At 47.6% G+C, this 11,608-nt stretch overlaps 1 protein-coding gene across 4 annotated transcripts in view; it reads right to left on the bottom strand.

The window, feature by feature from the left end:
- LOC140731541 (tyrosine kinase receptor Cad96Ca) overlaps positions 1-6,988 on the bottom strand; it is a 37,119-nt gene extending 30,131 nt beyond the window's left edge. For 2 of the 4 annotated variants that reach the window (XM_073053015.1, XM_073053018.1), the window contains exons 1-2: positions 6,570-6,988; positions 1-28 (exon numbers count right to left, since the gene is read on the bottom strand). The exon at positions 1-28 is cut by the window's left edge and continues 63 nt beyond it. The gene's annotated coding sequence lies outside the window, so the exon portion shown is untranslated. Of the gene's footprint in view, positions 29-1,666; positions 1,751-6,569 lie in introns of those variants that run through there. The other 2 variants (XM_073053017.1, XM_073053016.1) reach the window with 2 other exon arrangements.
- Between the last annotated feature and the right edge of the window lie 4,620 nt (positions 6,989-11,608).

The raw sequence follows: 11,608 nt of genomic DNA, 5'->3' as shown, positions 1-11,608 counted from the left end.
GTGGTGGGAGGTGGGAACTCTGCCCCAGCTGAAAGACACAAACCCAGAGCAGCTCCAGAGTCTTCTTGCACACTGCCCCCCACCCCCGCTCACCGCAGTATACCCGGTAACAGTCACATTATTTCCCCCCCCCCCCCCACCATGGACTCAACAACAGCCTAACAACTCCTCAAACAGCAATGGCCACATCAGAACTTCAGGGGCTGATTTCCCTAATTCCCTGGATTCCGTACACTACAATCCATCCAGAGTTCTGGCATGATGGGAAAGAGCTGCAGAAAGTTGTGAACTCAGCCAGTTCCTTCCATCATGGGCACCAGCCTCCCCGGCAACCAGAACACCTTCAAACGGCGAATGCCTCAGAAAGGCAGTGTCCATCATTAAGGACCCGATTACCCAGGACATGCCCTCTTCTCATTGTTACATCGGGAAGGGGGTACAGGAGCCTGAAGGCCCACACTCAATGATTCAGGAACAAATTTCTGAATGGACGATGAACCTATCAACACCATCCCACTACTTGTTTTCTCTTTTTTTGCTCTACTTATTTAATTTAATTTGGAAAATATATTTCTTACTTTGAAATTTAAAGGTTTTATTGTTGTGTATTGCATTGTAATGCTGCCACAATACAACAAATTTCGTAACATATGCCAGTGATATTACACCTGCTTCGGGTTCAGAACGTGATCTAACAGTAACATGGTTCCTGGCTTCTCAGACCAAGCCCCCTGACCATCTCGGCTGTTTGATCTCTGTGGTGTAGACCGGGTCATAGGTCACTCCCTCACCCCCTTTCCCACCCCCACCACTCCTATCTCCTGCTTTCAAGTCCCTGTCATAGACAGGGGGCTAAAGGAAGTCGGCATGTTCACAAAAACTTTCACTGATGCACCATGGAAAGCATCCTTTTCCAATGTACAGCTCCGTACGCATTGTGCACAATGTACAGCTCCGTACGCATTGTGCACAATGTACAGCTCCGTGCGCATTGTGCACAATGTACAGCTCCGTACGCATTGTGCACAATGTACAGCTCCGTGCGCATTGTGCACAATGTACAGCTCCGTGCGCATTGTGCACAATGTACAGCTCCGTACGCATTGTGCACAATGTACAGCTCCGTACGCATTGTGCACAATGTACAGCTCCGTACGCATTGTGCACAATGTACAGCTCCGTACGCGTTGTGCACAATGTACAGCTCCGTACGCATTGTGCACAATGTACAGCTCCGTACGCATTGTGCACAATGTACAGCTCCGTACGCATTGTGCACAATGTACAGCTCCGTACAGCAGCTAGTCTGCCTGAGGGCTGTAGGTAGAGCTCAGCACAGAAACTAGCCTCCCCTCCGTGGACTCTGCACTTCCACAGCCTCAGAATTAAAGACCACACTTACCCCAGACATTATCTCTTCTCCCCTCTTCCATCAGATGATACAAAAACCTAAAAGCGCATTTCACTAGGCTCAAGGACAGCTTCTACCCCACCGTCGAATGGTTCCCTATTAGTTTGACTCTGATCACAAGACAGGATCAGGAAGTCTGCACTGCCATTCCATCCTGGCTGATTTATTGCCCCTCTCAACCCCATTCTCCTGCCTTCTCCTCGTAACCTCTGATGCCCTGACTAATCAAGAACCGAATCTCCTTGTTGAACTCACAATTTATCCTGGTCCTTGCACTTTCCTGCCTGCCTGTCTCTGCAGCTGTGACTCTTTGCTCTGCGTTCAGTTACTGTCGTAACAACTTCGATGCACTGTTGTGGAAATCATCTGTCGGGATGGCATGCAAAACAAAGTTTTTTACTGTATGAAAACACTAATTTACCAATTGACCCAATGGCATGTACCCACGTACCCTGAGTATTTCAACGCTGCGGAGTTCTCTCAAATCAGCCATGGCTGGTCCCAAGCTTGGCTGTGAAAGGAACCCCATCCCATAAAAACCCAGCTTTACAGAAATGCCAACAGAAGCTCCAAAGACCTTACCCTTGGGAGAGGAAGGATATACCAAGAAAATGTGCTGCATCTGGGACAAGACTGGTCCAGAATAGAGAACACTGAGAAGCTACATGTCCCAGCAGAGGAGGTGGGCTTAAGCAAGTAAGAAAGTTCCCTCTCTCCCCCCTCACCCTCCCATGCAAGTGCTTCTGTCAGCTACACAAGAAATTCTTCAGATGCTGGAAATCCAGAGAAATACACACAAAATGGTGGAGCAACAGGCGGCAACTATGGAAATGAAAAAAACAGTTGATGTTTCAGGCCAAGATCCTTCATCAGGATTGGAAAAGGAAGATGAAGATGCCAGAAAAAGAAATAAAAATGCAAAGGTCTGCCTCTGGCAAGAAACGGCAACCCTGCCTGTGATTTCTGGGTGTTAGCATTGACCTCTGCCCCCTAAATCCACATCAGGACCCTGCCACTAGCAACCAGCCGCCAGTCTGGGAGGAGTTCCTGGTCCCTGGTGTTGGATCCTGATATGTTTGCAATCCAAAGGTTCTTCAGAGGTCAAGAAAGAGGCATAAAACCTGTTGCTTATGGCCGTTTTAATAGATACTACAAGGACGAAAAAGTGAAGACGAGAGAGCTGGCAGAACAAAGAAAAGACAAAGGAAAATATAATCGTGGGTGTCTCAGATTCAGACTGGAGATAACAGCATTCCAGTGACAATCAACTGATAACATAGCCAGGTTTCAGTAGCATGACACGCAGAGTGAAAACTAAGAACTTTCTAGAGACATACAGACGCAACTCTACTGTAATTATCGGAACATTCTCTGAACAATCAAGAGTACATGCGTAGGTGATTAGGAAAGTTATACTACGTGGAAAATAGCAATTCTATACCCCAGTCTAACACCGGCAAGTTACTGAACTGTAGCTGGTGTCTGGAAGATAGAACATAAACCAGTACAGCACAGGAATGGCCTCTTCAGCCTACGATGTTCTGATGAACCAGATAAATTAGTAATCAAATGGCCAACTAAATCAATTCCTTCTGCCTGCACAATGTCCAGGTCTATTTTCCTCACATTCCTGTGGCTGTCTAAAAGCCTCTTAAAAGTCATTTCTGTATCCACCCCTACCACGACCATGGGCAGCACATTCCAGCACCCACCATTCTGTGTAAAAGAACTTGCCTCTCATGCCCTCATTGAACTTGCCTCTCATGCCCTCATTGAACTTGCCTCTCATGCCCTCATTGAACTTGCCTCTCATGCCCTCATTGAACTTGCCTCTCATGCCTTCACTGAACTTGCCTCTCATGCCCTCATTGAACTTGCCTCTCATGCCCTCATTGAACTTGCCTCTCATGCCCTCATTGAACTTGCCTCTCATGCCTTCATTGAACTTGCCTCTCATGCCTTCATTGAACTTGCCTCTCATGCCCTCATTGAACTTGCCTCTCATGCCCTCATTGAACTTGCCTCTCATGCCCTCATTGAACTTGCCTCTCATGCCCTCATTGAACTTGCCTCTCATGCCTTCATTGAACTTGCCTCTCATGCCCTCATTGTACTTGCCTCTCATGCCTTCATTGAACTTGCCTCTCATGCCCTCATTGAACTTGCCTCTCATGCCTTCATTGAACTTGCCTCTCATGCCCTCATTGTACTTGCCTCTCATGCCTTCATTGAACTTGCCTCTCATGCCCTCATTGTACTTGCCTCTCATGCCTTCATTGTACTTGCCTCTCATGCCTTCATTGAACTTGCCTCTCATGCCCTCATTGAACTTGCCTCTCATGCCCTCATTGAACTTGCCTCTCATGCCTTCATTGAACTTGCCTCTCATGCCCTCATTGAACTTGCCTCTCATGCCCTCACTGAACTTGCCTCTCATGCCCTCATTGAACTTGCCTCTCATGCCCTCATTGAACTTGCCTCTCATGCCCTCATTGAACTTGCCTCTCATGCCTTCATTGAACTTGCCTCTCATGCCCTCATTGTACTTGCCTCTCATGCCTTCATTGAACTTGCCTCTCATGCCCTCATTGAACTTGCCTCTCATGCCTTCATTGAACTTGCCTCTCATGCCCTCATTGTACTTGCCTCTCATGCCTTCATTGAACTTGCCTCTCATGCCCTCATTGTACTTGCCTCTCATGCCTTCATTGTACTTGCCTCTCATGCCTTCATTGAACTTGCCTCTCATGCCCTCATTGAACTTGCCTCTCATGCCCTCATTGAACTTGCCTCTCATGCCTTCATTGAACTTGCCTCTCATGCCCTCATTGAACTTGCCTCTCATGCCCTCACTGAACTTGCCTCTCATGCCCTCATTGTACTTGCCTCTCATGCCTTCATTGTACTTGCCTCTCATGCCTTCATTGAACTTGCCTCTCATGCCTTCATTGTACTTGCCTCTCATGCCTTCATTGAACTTGCCTCTCATGCCTTCACTGAACTTGCCTCTCATGCCCTCATTGTACCTGCCTCTCATGCCCTCACTGAACTTGCCTCTCATGCCTTCATTGAACTTGCCTCTCATGCCCTCATTGTACTTGCCTCTCATGCCCTCTCACCTTAAAAGCATGACCTCTGGGATTAGACATTTCAAATCTGAGAAAAAGATATTGCAAATCTACACTATCTATGCGTTCATAATCTTATGAGCCTCTGTCAGATCTTATCTCAGCCTAACCAGAGTTTTGTAAAGCCTCAACATAACTTCCTGACCTTTGAACTGAATGCCTCAACTACTATATGCCTTCTTACCCACCCTAGCAACCTGTGCAGCCACTTTCAGGGAGCTATGAACTTGGATCCCCCTGCTCATCAACACTGTTAAGGGTCTCTTTACAGGTTCTTTAAGATTGTCGTAGCCAGGGATGAGGGTTTGTGGGTCAAGCTCCCACTGCCTATTAAATGGTGGGTTTCCCTGACAATCAAGTCCAGCCCTGGCCTTCACGTGTGGCTTAGCTTCTAAGCCCAGCAGAACCTTTTCTACTGACAGGAGAAGGGGCAAAGGTGGGTTACTGATACCTTAAAGCCAATCACACTGGGCAGATGTGGTTTGTGAACCGTGGTTGGCAGCTCATCCAGGAGAAGGCAATCTTTGATCTCAAACCTCTGCTGCCTTGTGGCTGTACTCACTCATAGGGGAGGCTTCGGGAGTAAACCCAAAGGGAAGATCTGGAGCTGGAATGCCGAAGTTGAATTCAATGCTGACGGGCGACCCCTGTGATCTGCTGGGTGCCAATCTGTCTCGGTCTCTAGTGTTTCTTTGGATTCACCTTCTGTATGGAGAGGGTGAGCCAACTACACTGGTGACAGTCTGCTCTCCATATCGTACTGCCCTGGCTTGCGTATCCGACGTATTCAGCTGGAATGGAACATCCATCGTCAACCCTGACAATAGAGAGCCTTAAGACTCTTCTCATTTGACCTACCACATTTGGCTGTGTTAAACTCTATCTGTCATTTCTCTGCCCTTACCTATAACTGATCTATATCCTGTTGTATTTTTGACAGTCATTTACACTATCCACAACATCACCAATCTTCATATCATCCACAAATCCACTAAGCCACCCATCTACATTTTCATCCAGGTCATTTATATACTTCACAAACAGCAGAGGTCCCAGCAGAACACCACTAATCACAGACCCCCGGCTCGAATAAGTCCCTTCAACCACCACCCTCTGTCTTCCCTGGGCAAGTCCGTTCTGAATCCCAACAGCCAATTCGCAGTGAACCCCGTGCATCTTACTCTTCTGGATAAGCCTCCCATGAGGGGCTTTGTCAAGCACCTTACTGAAGTCCACGTTGACAACATCTACAGCTCTACCTTCATCATCACCCACGTCACCTCGTCAAAAACTCAATCGAGTTAGTAATTCACAACTTTCCCAGTGCAAAGTCTTGTTGGTTCTCCTTAATTGGATCATGGTCTTCCAAATGCTCATAATCCCTATCCCTAAGAATTCTCTCCAGTGACCTCCCAATCACTGACGTGAGACTTGCCGGTCTATAGTTTCCAGGATTATCCTTCGTTCCTTTCTTGAACAATAGAACAACATTAATTACTTGCCAGTCCTCCAGGACCTTGCCTATGGCTGAAGAGGACACAAAAATATTCATCAAGGCCCTAACAATTTCTTCACATGCTTTTCTTAATAACCTAGGGTGTATTCCACCAGGCCCTGGAACTTATCCACCTTAATATTCATTCAAGACCCAACACAACTTCATCCTTTACCTCAAAATGCCCCAACGTATCAATACTCTCAGCGCTGATCTCCCTATCCTCCACTTCCTTCTCCTTGGTAAAAACCAATGTAAAGTATTGTTAAGAACCTCACCCACATCCTCCACGTTCAAACAAATGTTCCCACCTCTATCCTTGAGGGGTCCTATGCTCTCCCTAGTTATCATGATGTATGTATAGAATGTCTTGAGATTCTCTTTAATACTACTTGCCAAGGACTTTTCATGGCCCCTTCTAGCTTTCCAGAGTTCTTTTCTGGCCTCTTTATAATCCTGAAGGGCTCTGTTTGATTCTACCTTCCTCTGCTTTACATACTTCTCATCACCTCCCTCGACGTCCAAGTTCTCTTACCTCGTGGTCCTTGTCCTTCCTTCTGACTGGAAGATACTGATTTCAAATCAAAATCCTCCTCTCTACGTTATCGAAAACTCCGTGGAGATATTGAAAAATGTGAAAGCAGAGATGGAGAGAAAATTCCAAAGTGAATCTTTCGTTCCTGTCGATCCATTCACTCACCCTGCAGACGTGAGGTTGGTTCTGGATGGTGACATCCCTCCTCACCTCTCTCCTTCACCAGCCGGCCCTCTCTCCTTCACTCTTTATCTCTTTCTGTTTTCTGTAACTCTCTGTCCCTCTCTCTCTCCTTCTTCCCATCCCTTTCTCACTCCATTTATGCTCCCTTCCCTTTTCCCTTTTCTGCTCTCCTTCCAGCCTTCTGCAGCTCTCCCCGTGCCCGCCTGCCTCCCTCGAGGTCCTGCTCACTCACTCACTCTGCCCGGTGTGACGACAGACTCGCTCAGACCATTTCCTTCCACGTTACCAACAGCCCACTGCCTCGCGTGGTACCTCCGACTCCAGGAGCAGCCTGTGGTTTCCGGTGCTGTGCTGCTTGCCTGCTGCTGTGAAACATCTCATTCTCACACCGTACCTCTGGGCTGACAGTGCCTCACCTTCCCACTGTGTCCCTGAGTCCTCGTCTCTGGCATAGCGAGAAGGGAATACCATCACGCCTGAGAAACTGGTTCAGGTGTGGCAGAGGCAAACTCCTTCTCCCGGCTTCTACCCCCTTCCTTTCCAAAGGAAGTTCAAAGTAAATTAATTGTCAAAGTACATATCTGTCACCATTTACAACCCTGAGATTCGTTTTCTTGCAGGGATTCACAGTAAATACAAGAAACACAATAGAATCAGTGAAAGACCGCACCCAACAGAACAAACAACCAACGTGCAAGAAAAGACAACGCACTGCAAAAACAAACGGAAGGGCCTCAGCCTGAAATGTTTGTTCATCTCCACAGATGCTGCCTGACCAGCAGCTTGTGTGTGTTGTCATGAGCAGGCGGAGGTGGCACATTGCCACCAAGACCACCATCTGTCGCTGGGTGAGCTGTGCAAGGTCCAACCACCCAGCTGTTGTCTGGTTCTCCAGGGTCTCAGGAAGAGAGGCTAAACCTGCCCCATGTCCCACCAGCCTCCTCGCTTTGGTCTTGGACTCAGGTGGAACCTGGTTCCAAGGGGGTGCTGACCTGTCATACACAGGAAAAATCCTGTGACCACCAGGGACAGAGTCACACAACACCAAAACAGGCCCTTTGGCCCAAGCACTCCCTGCTGACCAACCTAAGCTAGTCCCATTGACTATGTTTGGCTCATATCACTCTAAACCCTGGAGTTTTACCGGGTGTCCTTCGACACCAGGTCAGGAATTCCTGCTCTAAACCTTTCCTGTGCATGTTCCTGTCCAAATCCCTTGGGAGGAAGCAGATGTGATTTACCAGGATGCTGCCTGGATTCGAGAGCATGTCTTATGAGGAGAGGTTGTGTGAGCTCGGGCTTTTCTCTCTGGAGTGAAGGAGGATGAGAGGTGACTTGACAGAGGTGTACAAGATGAGAAGAGGCAAGGATAGAGTGGACAGCCAGAGACTTTTTCCCAGAGTGGAGATGGCTAATATGAGGGGGCATAATTTTATGGAGATTGGAGGGAAGTACGAAGGGGATGTCAGAGGTAGTGTTTTTTACACAGAGAGTGGTGGGTGAGTGGAACTCCCTGCCAGGGGTGGTGGTAGAGGCAGATACATCAGGGACGTTTAGAATGGCACATGGGTGATGACAGAGGGTTACGTGGGAGGGAAGGGTTAGACTGATCATAGAGTGGGTTATAAGTTTGGCACAGCATTGTGGGCTGAAGGGCCTGTACTGTTTTACATGTTGTTATTGTACCTGCCTCAATCACTTCTGGTACACTGCCCACTCTCAGCTTCTCTCCCCCTCACTTTAAATCTGTGTCCTCGAGTTCTTGATTTCCCAACCTGGGAAAAATATTACACTAAGTGTAACACCCTTACGTGCTCCTTTAGGCTTTTCCGATACCTTAGAACTCATCTTGCTAACGGATGCACAAAATAAATGGACATAAAGCACAGATGCTCACAGCACGTGTTTAAGCAATGGTGGCTAGAATGCAGTTCCGGGGGAGAAGCTTGGCTGCTCGGTGCACGCTGCCTTTTTCCGTAACAGTGAAAACACCTTCTGTTAGCGAAAACAGGTAACTAATGTAGGTCTTTTGTAACAGCAAGGTGTCATAAAGCGAACGTTCGAAACACGGGGGGGGGGGGGGGGCACCTGTATATATAGGACCAGTAGAGAATGACCCTGGAGATATTGTAATAAGAGATGCAGAGAGGGCAGAGGAACTGAATGCATATTTTGCATCAGTCTTCACAGTGGATGGCATCTGCAGTATACCGGACATTCAAGGGTGTCAGGGAAGTGAAGTATGTGCAGTGACAATTACGATTGAGAAGGTGCTCAGGAAGCTTAATGGTCTGAGGGTGGATAAATCTCCTGGACCTGATGGAGTGCACCCTCGGGTTCTGAAGGAAGTAGCTGGAGAGATTGCGGAGACATAAACAATGATCTTTAAAGAATCGATACATTCTGGCAGTGTACCAAATGACTGGAAAATTGCAAATGTTACTCTGTTATTTAAGAAGGGTGGGAGGCAGCAGAAAGGAAACTATAGACCTGTTAGCCTGACGTCAGTGGTTGGGAAGTTGTCGGAATCAACTGTCAGGGATGAGATTATGGAGTACCTGGAGGCACATGACACGATAGGCCAAAGCCAGCATGGTTTCCTGAAAGGAAAATCCATCCTGACTAACCTACTGCATTTCTTTGAGGAAATTACCAGCAGGGTAGACAAAGGAGATGCTGTAGATGTGGTGTACTTGGATTTTCAGAAGGACTTTGACAAGGTGCTGCACATGAGGCTGCTTATGGAGATAAGAGCCCATGGAATTACAGGGGAGTTACTAGCATGGGTGGAGCATTGACTGGTCAGCAGAATACAGAGAGTGGGAATAAAGGGATCCTATTCTGGCTGGCTGCCAGTTACCAGTGGAATTCCACCGGGGTTGGTGTTGGGACCGCTGCTTTTTACGATGTATGTCAATGATTTGGACTATGGGATTAATGGATTTGTGTCTAAACTTGCCGATGATACAAAGATTGGTGGAGGAGCGGGTAGTGTTGAGAAAACAGAGAACCTGCAGAGAGATTTAGATAGTTTAGGGGAATGGGCAAAGAAGTGGCAAATGAAATACAATGTTGGAAAGTGTACGGTCATGCACTTTGGTGGAAGAAATAAATGGACAGACTGTTATTTGGATGGGGAGAGAATTCAAAATGCAGAGATACAAAGGGACTTGGGAGTCCTTGTGCAAGATACCCTAAAGGTTAACCTCCAGGTTGAGTCGGTTGTGAAGAAGGCAAATGCAATGTTGGCATTCATTTCTAGAGGTATAGAATATAAGAGCAGGGATGTGATGTTGAGGCTCTATAAGGCACTTGTGAGACCACACTTGGAGTATCGTGTGCAGTTTTGGGCTCCTTATTTTAGAAAGCATATACTGACATTGAAGAGGGTTCAGAGAAGATTCATGAGAATGATTCCAGGAGTTAAAGGGTTACTGTATGAGGAACGTCTGGTAGCTCTTGGGCTGTATTCCCTGGAGTTCAGGAGAATGAGGGGGATCTCATAGAAATATTCTGAATGCTAAAAGGACTGAACAGATTAGATAATCAAAATTATTTCCCATGGTAGGGGAGTCTAGGACAAGAGGGCACAACTTCAGGATTAAAGGATGTTCTTTTAGAACTGAGATGCGGAGGAATTACTTTAGTCAGAGAGTGGTAAATGTGTGGAAATTGTTGCCAGAAGCAGCTGTGGAGGCCAAGTCATTGGGTGTATTAAAGGCAGAGATTGATAGGTTCTTGATTAGCCAGGGCATCAAAGGGTGTGGGGCGAAGGCAGGGGAGTGGGGATGACTGGAAGAATTGGATCAGCCCATGATTGAATAGCGGAGCAGACTTGATGGGCCGAATGGCTGACTTCTGCTCCAATATCTGACGGTCTTATTGTATATTATTAATACATAACTTATTGTAACACAGTGATTTTCCTGTTACTATAAGTTACTAATACTGTATTGCTGGCATAAAACAATAAATTTCAGAACGTGTACCTGTGACATTAAGCCTGATTCTGATTGTCAGTAACAAGTCGTGATACACAAGGCAAGGCCGTGAGGTTACAACGGGATGTTCTGCAGCAATGAAAGAGTTAACAAGCACCACAGTTACTGGTGTGTGAACTCGAATGGAAAGCATGAGTCCCTGTCCCATTCACAGCCTCGACACACGCTGATGTGAACTGCGATAGCCAGAGAGCGAGCACGGTGATACAGGATGTGGGTTCTGTCTGACAGGTGACCGCTTTATAATTCTGACCCCAGATACACACAACCCACACTCACTCACACAGCACCAAGATGCACACATTCCCTGCAACCCCCAGAGACATCTAGGACAGAGATGTGGGCCACACAGGCCTGGTCTGGGACAGAGACGTGGGTCAGACACAGGCCTGGTCTAGGTCAGTGATGTGGGTCACATACTGACCTGGTCTGGGACAGTGATGTGGGTCACGTACAGACCTGGTCTGGGACAGTGATGTGGGTCACGTACAGACCTGGTCTGGGACAGTGATGTGGGTCTGACACAGACCTGGTCTGGGACAGTGATGTGGGTCACATACTGACCTGGTCTGGGACAGTGATGTGGGTCACACACAGACCTGGTCTGGGACAGTGATGTGGGTCACACACTGACCTGGTCTGGGACAGTGATGTGGGTCACACACTGACCTGGTCTGGGACAGTGATGTGGGTCAGACACAGGCCTGGTCTGGGACAGAGATGTGGATCACGTACAGACCTGGTCTGGGACAGTGATGTGGGTCAGACACAGACCTGGTCTGGGACAGTGATGTGGGTCACATACTGACCTGGTCTGGGACAGTGATGTGGTTCACACACAGACCTGGTCTGGGA

This window comes from Hemitrygon akajei, chromosome 8 (genome assembly GCF_048418815.1).
Source record: "Hemitrygon akajei chromosome 8, sHemAka1.3, whole genome shotgun sequence".
In the NCBI taxonomy this organism is placed as follows: Eukaryota; Metazoa; Chordata; class Chondrichthyes; order Myliobatiformes; family Dasyatidae; genus Hemitrygon; species Hemitrygon akajei.
This window is presented reverse-complemented; position numbering and strand designations above follow the sequence as displayed.